The sequence below is a fragment of the Mesoplodon densirostris genome, chromosome 3 (genome assembly GCF_025265405.1).
Source record: "Mesoplodon densirostris isolate mMesDen1 chromosome 3, mMesDen1 primary haplotype, whole genome shotgun sequence".
In the NCBI taxonomy this organism is placed as follows: Eukaryota; Metazoa; Chordata; class Mammalia; order Artiodactyla; family Ziphiidae; genus Mesoplodon; species Mesoplodon densirostris.
This window is the reverse complement of record NC_082663.1, coordinates 23,638,128-23,657,081: the sequence shown is the minus strand read 5'-3', so window position 1 is coordinate 23,657,081 and position 18,954 is coordinate 23,638,128. Positions and strand designations below refer to the sequence as shown.

The following is an 18,954-nucleotide window of genomic DNA, read 5'->3' as shown; positions in this document are numbered from 1 at the left end:
TCAGGTCCCTTCTCCTCAGGATTCTCACTCTTTAAGAACCATGTCATGGCCACAGATATTCCTGACAGCCAATATCACACCTTGGCTTCATAACCTCATGGATATCCCCGTCAACACCTTCCATGTAAACCAAAGCCTTTCCTTAAAATATACACTATTCTTTTTTCTTATGTCTACCAGTGTTGATTTGATCTAGGTACAAAATGACAGTCTCATGGGTCAAGAAAGAAAAAAAAATCTTATTAACTTCACTTTAAAATATGAAAAGGAATATATGTTCTGCTGTGCATCAAAAAAATAACCCCACCCATCATCTGCAACACAAGTGTAGCCCTATGTTGTGTTTATATGCTACAGATGAATTTAAGTATGGAAACAAAATTCAGTTGGACTATTAAATCACCATTACTTGATCATAATAAAATTTTGTTTGCTAAGATCCAGAACCTTATTTTTTTGTGTCTCATACAGCATATAGAAGGTTTGACACACTAGAATTAATAAACTCAACTCGTCTTATTTAGTGAAATAAAAAGCATAATTTCAATTGCATTCCTTGTTGCTTCAGAGTAGTTTTCAGGTCCCTTTTGTGACAGCTATCATACTTATAGTTAAGCTGTTAAGGACAAAATAATAAATTCATAGTTGAGGAAAACAGACTTTAATTGAAATGGAAATTTCACTGTTCTGCCCACTAGAATGTGTTTATTTTGAGCATATGTAATTGCCTCTTGTATTGTTAAACCTACAATGGCAATATTTTTCTTCTGAAAAAAATAGCCAAAGACAATCAGCAAAACATTTTCTGCAAAATAAAGGAAATATGCAAAAAAAAAAAAGAAACAACAACAAAAATCTAAATACAGTTCTAAAAAGATCTAGTGAGAGGATTTAGTACTAGAAATTAGTGAAAAATATAATCCACTAAAATTTTCAAAAGTTACATAGCTCAGCATTCACTCCAGGAAAAAATAAATTTTAGGATGGAGAACTCTTATTACATATGTATATTTTTAAAAAAACTAATGAATGATTTAAATGACTTTTCTTATTAATTATCTCCTCAATCTACCTCTTAAAGACAGATTAAAATGCAGTAATTTTTCTTTAATTTTTTTAAATTAATAGACTATTTATAGAGACTATTTTTAGTTTAATGAAAAAAGTAAATGTAAAATACAGATTTCCCAATTGCGCCCTTGATTGTGTTTAGCATTTTTTGTCTGGACTATAAAAGTCTCTGACTTAGTAAACTTCCCTTTTTAATCCATCCATTGTTAAAACTGTAACAGAAATCTTTTTAAAAAGAAAATCTTATCTCCTGTCATATCTGTGTGGTAAACTAGAGTTGAAATATTGAAAAATATACCAGTCCATTAGTGAACACCCCTGACTCTACCACTTACATAAAGACTTCACTGTGGTCATTGTTCTCACATGCAATGGGAATCACCTGAGAGCCTGTTCAACCCTGGGTTGCTGATTCAGGTTGTGAAACAATGGGTCTGGGTAGGCCTTGAGAATCTGCATTGCTAACAAGTTCCCAATTGATGCTGATACTCCTGGTCCCAGAGCCAAAGTGTGAGAACTACTGCCTTATAATTTTCCTATTTCTGATACATCTTGTCTTCTTCCTTCTGTAAGTGTTTTGTTTTTTTATTGCTGCATTAAAAAAATTCTGATATTTAATGACAATAAAATTAGTTTATTTAGCTCCCAAATCTGAATTCCTTTATGTCTCTTCTAAAAGAAAACTTTTTCTTCTCTACATCCTCAGCCAGTATATTTCTATCAGCTTTCTGTCTATAATATCTTATTATCTTGTCCACTGTTCTTCCACTCCTGTTCCCTTTGTATTGTAAGTTTGTATCATTTTAGTACTGAATATCATTGTATTGGGATGTCTGAAAAAAAGATAAAACAAACTTGTTAGGATCATCATTTTGGGTAAACATATCTTTATGATTTTATCATATCTAAATCTATAAATATAACTGTAGCATAAAAAGAGAAAAACATGAGGATGGATAACAAAAAAATCTTCATATTTATATTTAGGAACTGGTTATAAGAGAAAAGTGACCAACAGGAACAATCAGAGAAAATTTGGAGTTTGTATTGACATTAAAATCAAGAGAAGAGAGAAAGGAGTAATAACAAAATAAGAATAGAAAAGTGATGAGCTGGTTAGTATCTTCATGTATTATTTTGGCAAGAAGCTATAATTTTAAAACAAAATTTTGTAAGGCTACATGTCTTGCCCCTTAGGAAATATTTTCCTCTCTTCATGTAATACAAGGAGTAGAATTATCTGGAGAAACTCAAGGAGCTCACTCTGGGAGAAAGGGACAGTGAGTCCACTGAGACGAGGGTCTCCCATTTCCTTGCTCAGCTCTTCCTATGGGAAGTGTGTCTTTATTTCATGACAAGAATATCTATAAAAATCCTTTGGGCCCCAAAATATCTCTGGATGCTGGGAAACTCATTTGTCCAAATAACTCCTGTAAGTGGTTGGCACCTAGACTTCTTGACACCAAGCAGTCTGTTTATCCCAAAGTGACAAACTTTCAAGTTTGAACTATAAAAAGGAAGAGTAACTAGGGGTGGGTCTTTCCAATGAAAATCAGACTGACCATATTGGCCCACCAGCTTTACCATACATCTCTCCCTGTGGTAGTAGGGGAAGGAAGACCTGTGCTCTTTTTCTTTTTTTTTTTTTAATTGTGATAAAATATATATATACACCAGAACTTTTTCATATTCCCCAATTGAAACTCTGTAACATTAGGTATAACTCACCAGTCCCCCTCCCTGTTTCCTCTGACAAGCTCCATTTCACTCTCTGCCTTTATGAATTTGACTACTGTAGATACTTCATATAAGTGGGATAATACAATAATTATCTTTTTTGTAACTGGCTTATTTCACTGAGCATAATGTTTTCAAGGTCATCCATGCTGTGACATGAGTCAAAATTTCATTCTTTTTTTAAGATTGAATAATATTTCATTGTATATATGCCTTGTTTATTCATTTATCTGTTGATGGGCACATAGGTTGATTCCACCATTTGGTTATTGTGAATGATGCTGCTATGAACATAGGTGTACTGATATCTTTTTGAATCTCAGCTTTCAATTCTTTGTGGTATATGCTCAAATGTGAAATTGCTATAAAATATAATAATTCTATGTTTACAATTTTGAGGAAGAGTTATACAATTTTCCACAGCAGCTGCATCATTTTACATTCTCACCAGCAATGCACAAGGGTTAAACTTTCTACACATCCTCACCAACACTTGTTATTTTCTGTTTTTGTTTCTGTGTTTTGTTTGTTTTGTTTTGTTTTTTATTATAGCCATCCTAAATGGTACAGAATGGTACCTCACAGTGGTATTTATTGATTTAGCCTCCTTTACATTGGCAGTCATTTCTTTATGCAAGTTTTCATTTCTTCAGTAAAGCTTATTTCTTAACCCATGTTATGTAACATTGAGAAATTTGTCCCAAAGCTGGTGCATGATAGGTAGCAACAAAAGAGAGCACTGCTTTTTATTACAAGTGGAGACCTAGAAAGACCCACTTTGCACACAATACCTGTGACAAAGGGACCTACTTATAGGTCACATCAGAACTATCTAGTAAGAAAATGAAAAAGTTTTTGACTTTTAAGAACCAACTTTTAGAGGGGACCTTCAAGATGGTGGAGTAGTAAGATGTGGAGATCACCTTCGTTTCAACAATACATCAGAAATACATCTACATGTGGAACAACTCCTACAGAACACCTATCGAACACTGGCAGAAGACCTCAGAGTTTCCAAAAGGCAAGAAACACTCCACGTACCTGGGTAGGGCAAAAGAAAAAAGAAAAAACAGAGACAAAAGAATAGGGATGTGACTTGTACCTCTAGGAGGGAACTGTGAAGGAGGAAAATTTCCCACATTCTAAGGAGCCCCTTCACTAGCAGAGACAGGGTGGGGGGTGGGCAGGAAGGAAGCTTAGGAACCACAGAAGAGAGTGCAGCAACAGGGGTGCAGAGGGCAAAGCAGAAAGAGTCCCGCAGAGAGGATTGGTGCCAACCAGCACTCAGCAGCCCGAGAGGCTTGTCTGCTCACCCGCTGGGGTGGGTGGAGGCTGGGAGCTGAGGATCAGGCTTTGGAGGTCACAGCCCAATGAGAGGACTGGGGTTGGCTGCATAAAGACAGCCTGAAGGGGGCTAGTGTGCCACAACTAGTTGGGAAGGAGTCAGGGGAAAAGTCTGTACCTTCCAAAGAGGAAAGAGACCATTGTATTGGGGTGTGCGAGGAGAGGGGATTCCTTCTGCCTGTACCCACAGAAGACAGAGAACTGCCTAAGCAACCTCTAGAGATGAGCATGAGCCTTGGCTATCAGCTCGGACCCCAGAAATGGGCATGAAACGTTAATGCTGCTGCCTCTGCCACCAAGAATCCTGTGTGCAAGCAGTTCATTACCCAAACACCCCCACCACCCTGGGAACTTGTGCAGCACACCACAGCTAGGGTCCCGAGATCCAGGGACAACTTCCCCGGGAGAAAACATGGAAAGCCTCAGGCTGTTGCAATGTCAAGCTGGCCTCTGCCGCTGCAGGCTCACAGCTCATTCCAATTATGACTACCATACCCCTCCCTCTCTTACGCCTGAGAGAGCAAGAAAGACCTAATCAACTGCCGCTATAACCCCTTCCTGTCTAGGTGGGGAAAAGTCACCTGAGGGCAACCTACATGCAGAGGCGGGGCCAAAACCAAACCTGAACCCCAGGAGCTCTGCAAACAAAGAAGAGAAAGGGAAATTTCTGCAGCCTCAGGAGCAGTGGATTAAACCCACATAATCAACTTGATGAATGCTGCTTCTGTGGAATACCTAAATAGACAAGAAATGTTCCCAAAATTGAGGCAGTGGACTTTGGGAGCAAGTGTAGACTTGGGGATTGCTGTCTGTGACTGACTTGTTTCTGATTTTTATGTCTATCTTAGTTTATTTTTTAGTGCTTGTTAACATTGGTGGATTTGTTTATTGGTTTGCTTGCTCTCTTCTTTTTTATATTTTTATTTTGATTTTTTTAACGTTTATATATATGTATATATATTTTTCTTCCTTTTCTTCTAAGCCATGTGGCTGACAGGGTCTTGGTGCTCCGGCCAGATGTCAGGCCTGAGCCTCCTAGGTAGGAGAGTAAAGTTCAGGACATCAGACGGCCAGAGACCTCCAGGCCCCACATAATATCAATCGGTGAGAGCTCTCCCAGAGATATCCATCTCAACACTAAGACCCAGCTCCACCCTATGGCCAGCAAGCTCCAGAGCTGGATGCCCCATGCCAAACAACTAGCAAGACAGGAACACAACTCCACCCATTAGCAGACAGGCTGCCTGAAAATCATACTAAGTTCACAGACACCCCAAAAACACTTCACCAGACGTGGACCTTCCCACCAGAAAGACAAGATGCAGCCCCAACCACCAAAACACAGGCACCAGTCCCCTCCACTAGGAAGCCTACAGAAGGCACTGAGCTAACTGCATCCACAGGGAGCCAACACCAAAATCAATGGGAATTATGAACTTGCAGCCTGCAAAAAGGAGACCCCAAACTCAGTAAGTTAAACAAAATGAGAAGACAGAGAAACATACAGCAGATGAAGGAGCAAGGTAAAAACACACCAAACAAATGAAGAGAAATGGACAGTCTACTTGAAAAAAATGCAGAATAATGATAGTAAAGATGATCTACAATCTTGGAAATACAATGGAGAAAATATAAGAAATATTTAACAAGGACCTAGAAGAACTAAGGAGCAAACAAACAATGATGAACAATACAATAAGTGAAATTTAAAATTCTCTGTTCTTCTGCCTCAGTTATTCTGCTATTGATTCCTTCTAGAGAATTTTAAATTTCACTTATTGTATTGTTCATCATTGTTTGTTTGACCTGGAGAATAAAATAGTGGAAATAACTGCCAAAGAGCAGAATAAAGAAATAAGAATGAAAATAATTGAGGACAGGCTCAGAGATTTCTGGGACAATATTAAACAAACCAACATTCGAATTATGGGGTCCCAGAAGAGCAAGAGAAAAAGAAAGGGGCTGAGAAAATATTTGAAGTGATTAGAGTGGAAAACTTCTCTAACATGGGAAAGGAAACAGCTAATCAAGTCCAGGAAGCACAGAGAGTACCATACAGGATAAATCCAGGGAGAAATAAGCCAAGACACATGTTAATCAAACTATCAAAAAGTAAATACAAAGAAAAAATATTAAAAGCAGCAAGGGAAAAGCAACAAATAAAATACAATGTAATCCCCAAAAAGTTAACAGTTGATTTTTCAGAAGAAACTCTGCAAGACAGAAGTGAGTACCAAGACAAATTTAAAGTGGCCAAAGGGAGAAACCTACAACCAAGATTACTCCATCCAGCAAAGATCTTATTCAGATTCAGTGGAGAAATTAAAACCTTTACAGACAAGCAAAAGCTAAGAGAATTCAGCACCACCAAAACAGCTTTACAACAAATGCTAAATGAACTTCTCTAGGTAGGAAACACTAGAGAAGGAAAGACCTACAAACACAAATCCCAAAAAATTAAGAAAATGGTAATAGGAATATACATATTGATACTTACCTTAAATGTAAATGGATTTAATGCTCCAACCAAAACACATAGACTGGCTGAATGGATACAGAAACAAGACCTATATATATGCTGTCTACAAGAGACCCACTTCAGATATAGTGACACCTACAGACTAAAACTGAGGGGATGGAAAAAGATTTTCCATGCAAATGGAATTCAAAAGAAAGCTGGAGTAGCATTTCTTATATCAGAAAAACTGACTTTAAAATAAAGGCTATTACAAGAGACAAAGAAGGACACTACATAATCATCAAGGGATCAGTCCAAGAAGAAAATATAAAAATGATAAATATTTATGCACCCAATATAGGAGCACCTCAATACATAAGGCAAATGCTAATAGCCATAAATGAGGAAATCAACAGTAACACAATAATAGTAGGGGACTTTAACACCCCACTGTCCTTTGGATGATCACCAAAGGACAGATCATCCAAAATGAAATAAGTATAGAAACACAAGCTTTAAATGACACATTAGACAAGATGGACTTAATTGATATTTATAAGACATTCCAACAAAAAACAACAGAATACACACTCTTCTCAAATGCTCATGGGATATTCTCCAAGACAGATCATATCTTGGGTCACATATTAAGCCTTGGTAAATTTAAAGAAATTGAAATTGTATCAAGTATCTTTTTCAACAACTACACTATGAGGCTAAATTATCAATTACAGGAAACACACTCTGAAAAATACAAATACATGGAGGCTAAACAACATGCTACTAAATAAACAAGAGATCACTGAAAAATCCAAGAGGAAATTAAAACATACCTAGAAACAAATGACATTGAAAACACAATGATCCAAAGCCAATGGGATGCAGCAAAAGCATTTCTAAGAGGGAAGTTTATAGCAATACAAATCTACCTCAAGAAACAAGAAAAATCTCAAATAAAAAACCTAACCTTACACCTAAAGCCATTAGAGAAAGAAGAACAAAAAAACTCCAAAGTTAGCAAAAGGAAAGAAATCATAAAGATCAGATCAGAAATAAATGAAAAAGAAATGAAGGAAACAATAGCAAAGATCAATAAAACTAAAAGTTTGTTGTTTGAGAAGATAAGAAATATTTAGTTTTTTGTCCAATACTGACAAATTTTCGTCTTTTGCTAACTTGCTCTGCATCTAGAAATATTTATTTTGGAAAATATTAGCAAACTTCTTTTGCCCAGAATGAAAAACATTAAAGTTTAAGATGGATTATACAAAAGAACACATGCTTTTCTTTTCAAAGGAGAGTGATTTTAAGAGCTTATAATTACTTAGTAAAGCTTTTCTGAAGATCAAATGTTTTTTAAATGCCCCTTTTTTGGTAATCTCTAAATTAATTGGAAGCATGTAAAATTGTTCTAAATTAATGATAAAAAATCAACTTCAAATTTTTTAACTGGCTCTTTAAGTTTTATATTAACAAATTGTAGTTCATGATATACCTTAAAATATTCTGATAAAGTATCCAGATTAAGTTCATCCAAAGAAGAGATAATGCATTTCTACATTTGTTTGTGATAATTGGAGTGAAGACTGTATTAAATTAATAATGATATTTTGACAGTGTAAAGGTGCAAATGTACATGAAAGTAATATTTTGCCAATGATGAGAAGATGTATTTTATACTAGACCTGACTTAAGGCTTTTGCACAGGATATTTCTTTGTCTGGAAATGGCTTTCCACATATAATCTCCTGGCTTACTCCTTCAATTTCATTCCTCATGGAGGCCACACCTGACCACTCCACATCAACTGCCCCAATGTATTATGAAAACTCTTGCTCTGTTAGATTTGTTTCATAACATGAATTTTTATCTGCTATGTTTATTCTTTTATTTTCCAGATTGTTTATTGATTGCCTCCCTTGCCCCTGCCAGAATTCAAGTTCCTCAAGTGCAAGAACTCAAGTTTTTCTTGCTAGTTGATCAGTCCCCAAGACCTAGAATCATTTTTGGAAAATAGGAGCCCAGTACATATGTGTCAAAAAAAACACTCAATGACCTAGGAGGAATTTCAGGAAGACTTTTGTTGTAATAATCACATAAAAATACATAATGCCTATAAAACAGCAATAACTAATTAGATGGGAATAACAGGCTGGAATGAAAAAGGAATAATGAGCCAAAAATGGGTTTAGGTGAGATTAAAAAATACCGCTAAGAAAGTAAAAAACACAATCTAAAAATTACGGCCACACCAGAGGTCATAAGACAACAAGAAACATTAATATGATTATAAATGTCACAACAATAATCCTTTTTTGGTTAAATTCCTGAATCAAAAGCAAAGTATAAAGTCTGAGTTTTAAAGATGAAATAACTACATGTACACAGAGAGAAACAAATTACCCAAATATTTGATAAAAATGTTAAAAAAATAATTATATACAAAAAATATTTAAAAAGTGATGAAGAATGAAAGAAATGTCAATTGATATTTACAAACATATCAGTCTAAATTAGGGATATGATTAGTCTGAAACCATTGAGTGTCAGAAAAAAATGATAAGAAGGTAAAAGAGAAGTTAATAAGAAATCAATGATAGCATGAAAAAGGAAAAAATTTCAACATAAAAAGAAGATAATAAAATAAGGATATTGAGGTCATTTAAGTACTAAACAGTAGGCTGTTCTTTCTATGTAACTATGTTCTCACTCTATCCACTTTCTGTCTCCTATTTTTCCAACATACTTTGGACATTTTAAAATTGCAACACACTTGAAAACAGATAAATTATAAGGGTTTACATCACATTTTCTTACCACAATGTTATAAAACTAGTAATTATAACAAAATGTGATAAAGTATTTTGAAGTTAAAACACACATTTCTGAAAGTTTGTGTAAATAGGAAAATAAAAGCTGAGTTTTTAGATTTCTTATAAATATCAAAGTAAATTATGTACCTCAAAACTCAAGCACAGGGGAGGAGTCAAGATGGTGGTGTGGGAACATGCAGAGTTAATGTCTCCCCACAACTAGGGTGCCTGCTGGCCACTGGTAGGGGACTCTGACCTGCAAGGAGACAGGAGGAACCCCAGAGTGAACCAGTGGGATGTAGGTGGACCAAGGAGGGAGAAGTGGAGCCCAGACAGGATTGGCGTCCCTTGGGCTGGGGAGCTTGCTGCATTCCCAAATCAATTCCCCCTCCCTCCAAAGCCCCATCCAGGCCACGTGGATCCTGGGGACATAGGAGGGAGGCCACAGAGATCAGGAGTGGCAAGAAGGAGGGGCCATCCAGGAGGATCAGGAGAGGAGCAGAGGGTGATTACCCTGCTCACTCGGGTACAGAGAGCCTGCTGAGCACCCAGGCTGGTTCCCTGCCCTCCAAGACCCCCATTTCCCCCTACCACATTGGTCCTGGGGCATAAGAGAGAGGCCTGGGAGATCAGAGAGACAGGCAGGAGGGGCCCTCCCAGACCCCAAACCAGAGGAGCAGGAGAGGAGAGGAGGGCATTTGCTCTGCCCCCTCGAGCACGGGAAGCCTGCTGGGCTCCCAGGTGAGGTACCCTGCCCTCTGAGACTAGGAGTGGGTGGCACGCCTGGGTCCCTACTGTTCCTTGAGTATAAGCCCCACCCCCCACAGCACTCAGGACCTTTTCCAGCCTTTGGGTCCTGAGCATTGGCCCCATCCGCCACCCAAACCTCACCCTTGCTTAGGCCCCACTCTCCACAGCCAAGGCCTTCCTTCCCAAACCCTGTTTTTTTTTTCCTTTTCCCTCCTCCTCTTTTCTACTATTGGGTACAAATGTACATTCCAGTTGTTGATTCATATATATTTTTATTTTTACATTCTTTCTAATAAATCTGTTAGTTTCCTAGTTTAATTTTATTTTTTACTTCGTTACTGTTTTTTTTTTTTTTTTGCTGCCACACGTGGCTTGTGGGATCTTGATTCATGACCCATGGGTCAGGTGGAAGCTCCTGCAGTGGGAGCTCCGAGTCTGAACCACTGGACTAACAGAGAACCTCAGACCCCAGGGAATATTCACCAGAGTGAGTTATCTTGGAGGTCCTCATCTCAGCACAAAGACCAGCTCTACTCAATCACTTACAAACTACTGTTGGAAGCCTCAGGCCAAACAACCAGTAAAAGAGGAACACAACCTATTCATTAAAAACAAAAAAAAATGAGACAGCAAAAAAATATGTCACAGTTGAATGAGCAAGGTAAAAACCTACAAGACTGAGCAAATGAAAAGGAAATAGGCAATCTACCTGAAAAAGAATTCAGAGTAATGATAGTAAAGATGATCCAGAATCTCAGAAATAGAATGGAAGCACAGATTGAGGAAATACAAGAAATGTTTAACAAAGACCTAGAAGAACTAAAGAACAAACAAACAGAGATGAACAACACAGTAACTGAAATGAAAAATACACTGGAAGGAATCAGTAAAGGAATACTGGAGGCAGAAGAATGAATAAGTGAGCTGGAAGACAAAATGGTGGAAATAACTGAGGAGGAGAAAAATAAAGAAAAAAGAATGAAAAGAATTGAAGACAACCTCAGAGACCACTGAGACAATGCTAAATGCACCAACATTCAAATTATAGGCATCCCAGAAGAAGAGAAAAAGAAATGGTCTAAGAAAATATATGAAGAGATTATAGTGGAAAACTTCCTTAACATGGGAAAGGAAAGAGTCACCCAAATCCAGGAAACAAAGAGAATCCCAATACAGGATAAAACCTAGGAAAAATACACCAGTACATATATTAATCAAATTAACAAAAATTAAATGCAAAGAAAAATATTAAAAACAGCAAGAGAAAAACAAACAAACAAAAAAAATATACAAAGAAATCCTCGTAAGGTTATCAGCTGATTTTTCAGTGGAAACTCTGCAAGCCAGAAAGAAGTGGCAGGATATACTTAAAGTGATGAAAGAAAAAAACCTACAACCAAGATTACTGTACCCAGCAAGGATCTAATTCAGGTTTGATAGAGAAGTCAAAAGCTTTCCAGACAAACCAAAGCTAAGAGAATTCAGCACCATGAAACCAGTTTATAACAAATGCTAAAGAAACTTCTCTAAGCAGGAAACACAAAGAGAAGAAAAAGACCCACAAAAACAAACTGAAAACAGTTAAGAAAATGGTAATAGGAACATACATATAGATAATAAACTTGAAAGTAAATAAACTAAATGCCCCAACCAAAGGACACAGACTGGCTGAATGGATACAAAAAAAGACCCATATATATGCTTTTGTAAATCAATTGTAAATCAATTACAGGAAAAAACCTGTAAAAAACACAGAAAAAAACATGGGGGTTAAACAGTGCTCTCCTAAATAACCAAGAGATCACTGAAGAAATCAAAGAAATAAAAAATACATAGAAACAAATGACAATGAAAACAAGGTGAGCCAAAACCTATGGGGCCCAGCAAAAGCAGTTCTAACAGGGAAGTTTACAGAAATTCAATCTCACCTCAAGAAACAAGAAAAAACTCGCATAAACAGTCTAATCCTCCTTTTAAGACAACTAAAGAAAGAAGAGTAAAGAAAACCCAAAGTCAGAGGAAGGAAAGAAATCATAAAGATCAGAGCAGAAATAAATAAATAGAAATGAAGAAAACAATAGCAAAGTTAAATAAAACTAAAAGCTGGTTCTTTAAGAAAATAAACATAATTGATAAACCCTTAGCCAGACTCATCAAGAAAAAGAGGGAGGAGACATAAATCAATAAAATTAGAAATGAAAAAGGAGAAATCACAACTGACACTGCAGAAATACAAAGGATTATAAGAGACTACTACAAACAACCATATGCCAATAAAATGGACAACCATGAAGAAATGGACAAATTCTTCGAAAGGTACAATTTTCCAAAACTAAACCAGGAAGAATTAGAAAATATGTACAACCCTATCACAAGTAATGAAATTGAAACCATAATTAAAAATCTTCCAACAGGGCTTCCCTGGTGGCGCAGTGGTTGGGAGTCCACCTGTCGGTGCGGGGGACGCGGGTTCGTGCCCCGGTCCAGGAGGATCCCACGTGCCGTGGAGCGGCTGGGCCCATGAGCCATGGCCACTGAGCCTGCGTGTCCAGAGCCTGTGCTCCACAACGGGAGAGGCCACAACAGTGAGAGGCCCGCGTACCACACACACACACACACAAATCTTCCAACAAAAATATGTCTAGGACCAGATGGCTTCTCAGGTGAATTCTATCGAACATTTACAGAAGAGCACATTTAGAGAAGAACAAACACCAATCCTTCTCAAACTCTTCCAAAAAATTGCCGAGGGAGAAACACTCCCAAATTCATTCTACAAAGCCACCAGCACCCTGATAACAAAACCAGAAAAAAGATATCACACAAAATGAAAACTACAGGCCAATATCACTGATGAACAGAGATGTAAAAATCCTGAACAAAACACTAGCAAACAGAATCCAGCAGCACATTAAAAGGATCACACACCATGATCAAGTGGGATTTATCCCAGGGATGCAAGGATTCTTCAATATATGCAAATCAATCAATGTGATACACCACATTAACAATTTAAGGAATAAAAACAATATGATCATTTCCATAGATGCAGAAAAAGCTTTTGACAAAATTCAACACAGATTTATTATAAAAAAACTCTCCAGAAAGTGGGCATAGAGGGAACCTACCTCAACATAATAAAGTCCATATATGACAAACCCACAGCAAGCATCATACTCAATGGTGAAAAACTTAAAGCATTTCCACTAGGATCAAGAAAAAGAGAAGGATGTCCACTCTTGCCACTCCTATTCAACATAATTTTGGAAGTCCTAACCATGGCAATCAGAGAAAAAAAAAGAAATAAAAGGAATACAAATTGGATAAATAAGGATTAAAACCGTCATTATTTGCTGATGACATGATACTATACATAGAAAATCCTAAAGATACCACCAGAAAACTATTAGAACTAATCAATGAATTTGATAAAGTTGCAGGATACAAAATTAATGTACAGAAATCTCTGGCATTCCTATACACCACAACAAAACATCAGAAAGAGAAATTAAGGAAACACTCCCATTTACCATTGCAGCAAAAAGAATAAAATACCTAGGAATAAACCTGCCTAAGGAGGCGAAAGACTTGTACTCAGAAAACTATAAAACACTGATGAAAGAAATCAAAGATGACATAAAACAGATGGAGAAATATACCATGTTCTTGGATTGGAAGAATCAATATTGTGAAAATGACTATATAGCCTAAAGCAATCTACAGATTCAGTTTAATCCTTATCAAACTACCAATGGCATTCTTCACAGAATTGGAACAAAAAATATTACAATTCGTATGGAAACACAAAAGACCCCGAATAGCCAAAGCAATCTTGAGGAAAAAACAAAAAATGGATTTTGAGGATTCAGGCTCCCTGACTTCAAACTATACCACAAAGCTACAGTAATCAAGACAGTAAGGTACTAGCACAAAAACAAATATAGATCAATGGTACAGGACAGAATGACCAGAGATAAATCCATGCACATATTGGCACCTGTTTTATGACAAAGGAGGCCAGAACATACAATGGAGAAAAGACAGCCTCTTCAATAAGTGGTGCTGGGAAAACTGGACAACTACATGTAAAAGAATGAAATTAAAACATTACCTAACACCATATACAAAAATAAACTCCAAATGGATTAATGATTTCAATGTAAGACCAGACACTATTAAACTTTTGGAGAAAAACATAGGAAAATCACTCTTTGACATAAACCATGGGAAGAAATTTTTTGACCCACCTCCTAGAGTAACAGAAATAAAAACAAAAATAAACACATAGGACTTAATTAAACTTCAAAGCTTTTGCACAGCAAAGGAAACCATAAACAAGACAAAAAGACAACCCTCAGAATGGGATAAAATATTTACAAATAAAACAACAGACAAAGGATTAATCTCCAAAATATACAAATAGCTCATGCAGTTCAATACCAAAAAAAACAAACAATCCAGTTAAAAAATGGGCAGAAGACCTAAATAGACATTTCACCGAGGAAGACATGTGCCAAGAGGCACCTGAAAAGATGCTCAACATCACTAATTATTAGAGAAATGCAAATCAAAACTATGAAGTATCACCTCACGCCAGTCAGAATGGCCATTATCAAAAAATCTAGAAACAATAAATGCTGGAAAGAGTGTGGTGAAAAGAGAACCCTCCTGCACTGTTGGTGGGAATGTAAATTGAGCCAACCACTATGGAAAACAGTATGGATGTTCCTTAAAGAACTAAAAATAGAACTACCATATGACCTAGTAATCCCACTACTGGGCATATACCCTGAGAGAACCATAATTCAAAAAGAGACATGCACCCCAATGTTGATTGCAGCACTATTTACAGTAGCCAGGACATGGAACCAATCTAAGTGTCCATTGACAGAGGAATGGATAAAGAAGATGTGGCACATATATACAATGGAATATTACTCAGCCATAAAAAGAAACGAAATTGAGTTATTTGTAGTGAAGTGGGTGGACCTAGAGTCTGTCATACAGAGTGAAGTATGTCACCATATGCTAATGTATATATATGGAATCTAAAAAAAAAAAATGGTACTGATGAACCTAGTTGCAGGGCAGGAATAAAGAGGTAGACATAGAAAATGGACATGATGACATGGGGTGGGAGGGGGAATCTGGGGCAAAGTGAGAGTAGCATTGATGTATATACACTACCGAATGTAAAATAGTTGGCTGGTGGGAAGAAGAAGCATAGCACAGGGAGATCGGCTAGGTGCATTGTGATGACATAGAAAGGTGGGATAGGGAGGTTGGGAGGGAGGCTTAAGAAGGAGGGGATATGGGGACATGTGTATGCATATGGCAGATTTGCTTTGTTGTGCAACAGAAACTAACATGGTATTGTGAAGCAATTATACTCCAATAAAGTACTAAAAAAAAAGGTATCAGTAGAAAAAAAAAAAACTCAAGCATAAGGACATTTTGAAAATCTGCAGTATTTACAAAAGCTGAAGATACACAGTTCCAAAGACAATCAGCTCCACTCCTATATATATATCTAAACCCAACAGGAGTGCATTCATATGTTCACTGAAAGGCATGCACTAGAATATTCATTATAGCATTATTTGTAAGCCCAAACTGGAAGCTACCCACATATATGTCCACTCATAGGAGAAGCCATAAGAATTGTGGAACATTCACACAATGGGAATTGACCATCTATAATGTACATAATGCATAATTTATCAACACTAAGTACAAAAACAGACAGGACTAATCTCTGGTTTTAGAAGTCATGAGAGCAGTTAACTGGAATGGTTTTTACTGAGATGAGAATGTGCTAGGTTATTGGTATTCTGTTTTTGATCTGAGTCTGACTAAGCAGGTATCTTCTGACATGTGAAATCAATCCATTGAGCTGAACTCTTTTGATGTGGTCACTAGTCTTTACCGATACTATGTTCAATAAACACTTAAAAGTACATAGAAATTAAAAATATCATTCCCATGATGTTTTTATTTATTAATTCATTAAAATAAGTAGAAACACATTTTTTTTTTTATGTGGTACGTGGGCCTCTCACTGTTGTGGTCTCTCCTGTTGCGGAGCACAGGCTCCGGACACGCAGGCTCAGTGGCCATGGCTCACGGGCCCAGCCGCTCCGCAGCAAGTGGGATCCTCCCCGACCAGAGCACGAACCTGCGTCCCCTGCATCGGCAGGCAGACTCCCAACCACTGAGCCACCAAGGAAGCCCAGGAACACATTTTAATCATGACATGTTTCACAAAACAAAAGAAAAAAAAATACCCCTACTTTCAAAGACTTTTATGATCACTCAAGAAAACAAAATTACAGAGACAAAGAAGCATCAGGAAATCAGTAAGGAAAAATAAATGATAAATTTTTAAAAAATGATTTAAACCTCAGGAAGTGTTATTTATACTGGTTCTATGGGCTCCATGACTATGAATTATTCTGTTAAGTGGATGAAGACTCCATCCAGGACAAATTTAACCTCAGTCAACTCAATGAACAGGTGCCTCACAATAGACAAGCTCTAGACATGATCTTGGACCTGGAGTCTGATGAAGAGCTGGAAGACAACCCCAACCAGAGAGCCCTGATTAAGCAGTCAGCCAAGATGTTGTATAGGTTCACCCAGACCACCTATATACTCACAAACCATGGCACCACCCAGATGTTGGAAAAGTACCAGCAGGGAGAGTTTGGCTACTGCCCCATGTGTGCTGTGAGAACAAGCCAATGCTTTCCAATAGCCTTTCTGACACCCCAGGTGAGGCCCTGGTGAAGCTCTACTGCCCCAGGTTCATGGACGTTTCCACACCTAAGACACCATCGAGGCAGCACCACACGGAAGGCCCCTACTTGGGTACAAGTTTCCCTCACAATGCTCTTCATGGTGCATGCTGAATGCCGGCCCAAGTAGCTCACTAACCAGTTTATGTCCAAAGTGTACAGTTGCAAGATCCATCCACTGCCCTACCAGGTGCAGTTCCAAGCCACCAGCAACTTTGAGTCCGTCAAGACCGTTCACTAATTCCCAACCCCACCTGTCACTCAGGCTTTGACAGTTCCAGTCCTCCCTTGCCACCTTTAAGGAAACCTCTATGGTTTATATTTTAAATTAAAAGAGTCATTATTGTGGTGTGAATATGAAATAAAGTAGAAAAAAGGCAAAAAAAGCATTTACTCAAAATTTATATAAAATCTTACCAGATATCTTCAGGAAAAAATATTTTAGGGCTTGATGGCTCCTAATATAAATGTTGTAAAATCATAAGGTATTTTTAAAATAATTCTATGGTAATTTATTTAATTACTAAATAAAATCAATTATTTATATTAAGATACTTTAGCTTTATTGATTAATGTATGAGAAGAATACTGAATAATACCATAATAATGAAGAAATTTTTTAAAAGATCTACAAAAACTACCACGTTGAAAGGTACAAGAATCACAGGTCTTTAGAAAGGAAATTTTCATATACCTAAAATCAAATAATTCTCATATTATTTAAATAGTTCTGGGCTATAAATTGAAATACACTTTGCTGTGTCAAACCACAGACTGACTCGCATTATTTTAAAAAAGCAAATCTCAAATATCACTAGCATATAGCAATTAAATCTTAAGAGAGAATATATTTTTATACTTGACAAAATCAATTAAATGCTTAATAAAATTCAAAGAAAGCATAAGTACCAACAGACGTATCTAAACATGACAAGAATGTGGATCTCAATCCACCTATATTTCAAAATGTTCTGGAAATTAATTTAATAGATTTATGATTATAAATGTGAAAAGAAGCTAAAATTTAGGTATTTGATCTAGCAACTACTATAATGTACTATAAAACCTTTTATTTTTGCCTTGGAATAGAGAGTCAAGTCAAAAATAATGAATAATCCAATGAAATCAGAGGGCATACAAAATTTATGAACATCAGTGGGGAGAGATTGGATGACACATTAAATTGAGAATTGGCTAATTATGTCAAGTTGGGTTGATATAAAACATCTCTTAGTTGGAGAACTGAAATTCCAATCCCATCTCAGTGGAAAAACTCAAGATGCCTATTTGGAAAGTGTTGTTAGCCATCAAAATCTAGCTAGGCTAATTCAATGACTAATGATAACACCACACTTCTATGTGAGTGACAACAAATATAGACACTGTAATATTCATATTCTTCTCAGTATATTGTTTGCTAAGCACTGCATGTTGTTCTAGTTTTTTTTTCATATTATAAGTGTTAGTTTTTGTTAACTTGATCTTTCTACACCTATCTATCCTTGAGGTGCTTGGATTTATCCTGTAGATACTATGTTGGAATCATGTTAGCCACCTCAGGGTCAGATATTATGAAACATTTTTGTAATCCACAATGGAGACTTTGTAACAAGCTACAGGAGTGGAGAGTAGCAATTTATTTAAGTATAAGGTATAAATGAGGCAGCAAAATAATAACACTAAAATTCAAACAAGGCCCTTTCAAATAAGCATATTTGTTGAAAATATTTAATCTAAGAGGCAAGTAGACAGATGATTAAGGACAAGGAGCAGAAAACTATGGTGTCTTGGAAAACCATATCCATGTGAAGATTGACTACTGTCAGCACCAAGTTATTTCATGTAGTCTTGAATTCAACTGTTATTGAAGCACAGATCATAAATCAGAAAGGTTTTTCAATCTGGCACCCTTAGAGGAAAAAAGTGACAAATGTAATTTTCAGATTGCAAAGCATTAGTTTATCATTGCACTTTGTTGTGAAGATAT

At 36.8% G+C, this 18,954-nt stretch overlaps 1 pseudogene; it reads left to right on the top strand.

Moving 5' to 3' along the window:
• Positions 1 to 40: 40 nt before the first annotated feature.
• On the top strand, positions 41 to 17,208 carry LOC132486720 (casein kinase II subunit beta-like; annotated as a pseudogene).
• The last annotated feature ends 1,746 nt before the right edge of the window (positions 17,209 to 18,954 follow it).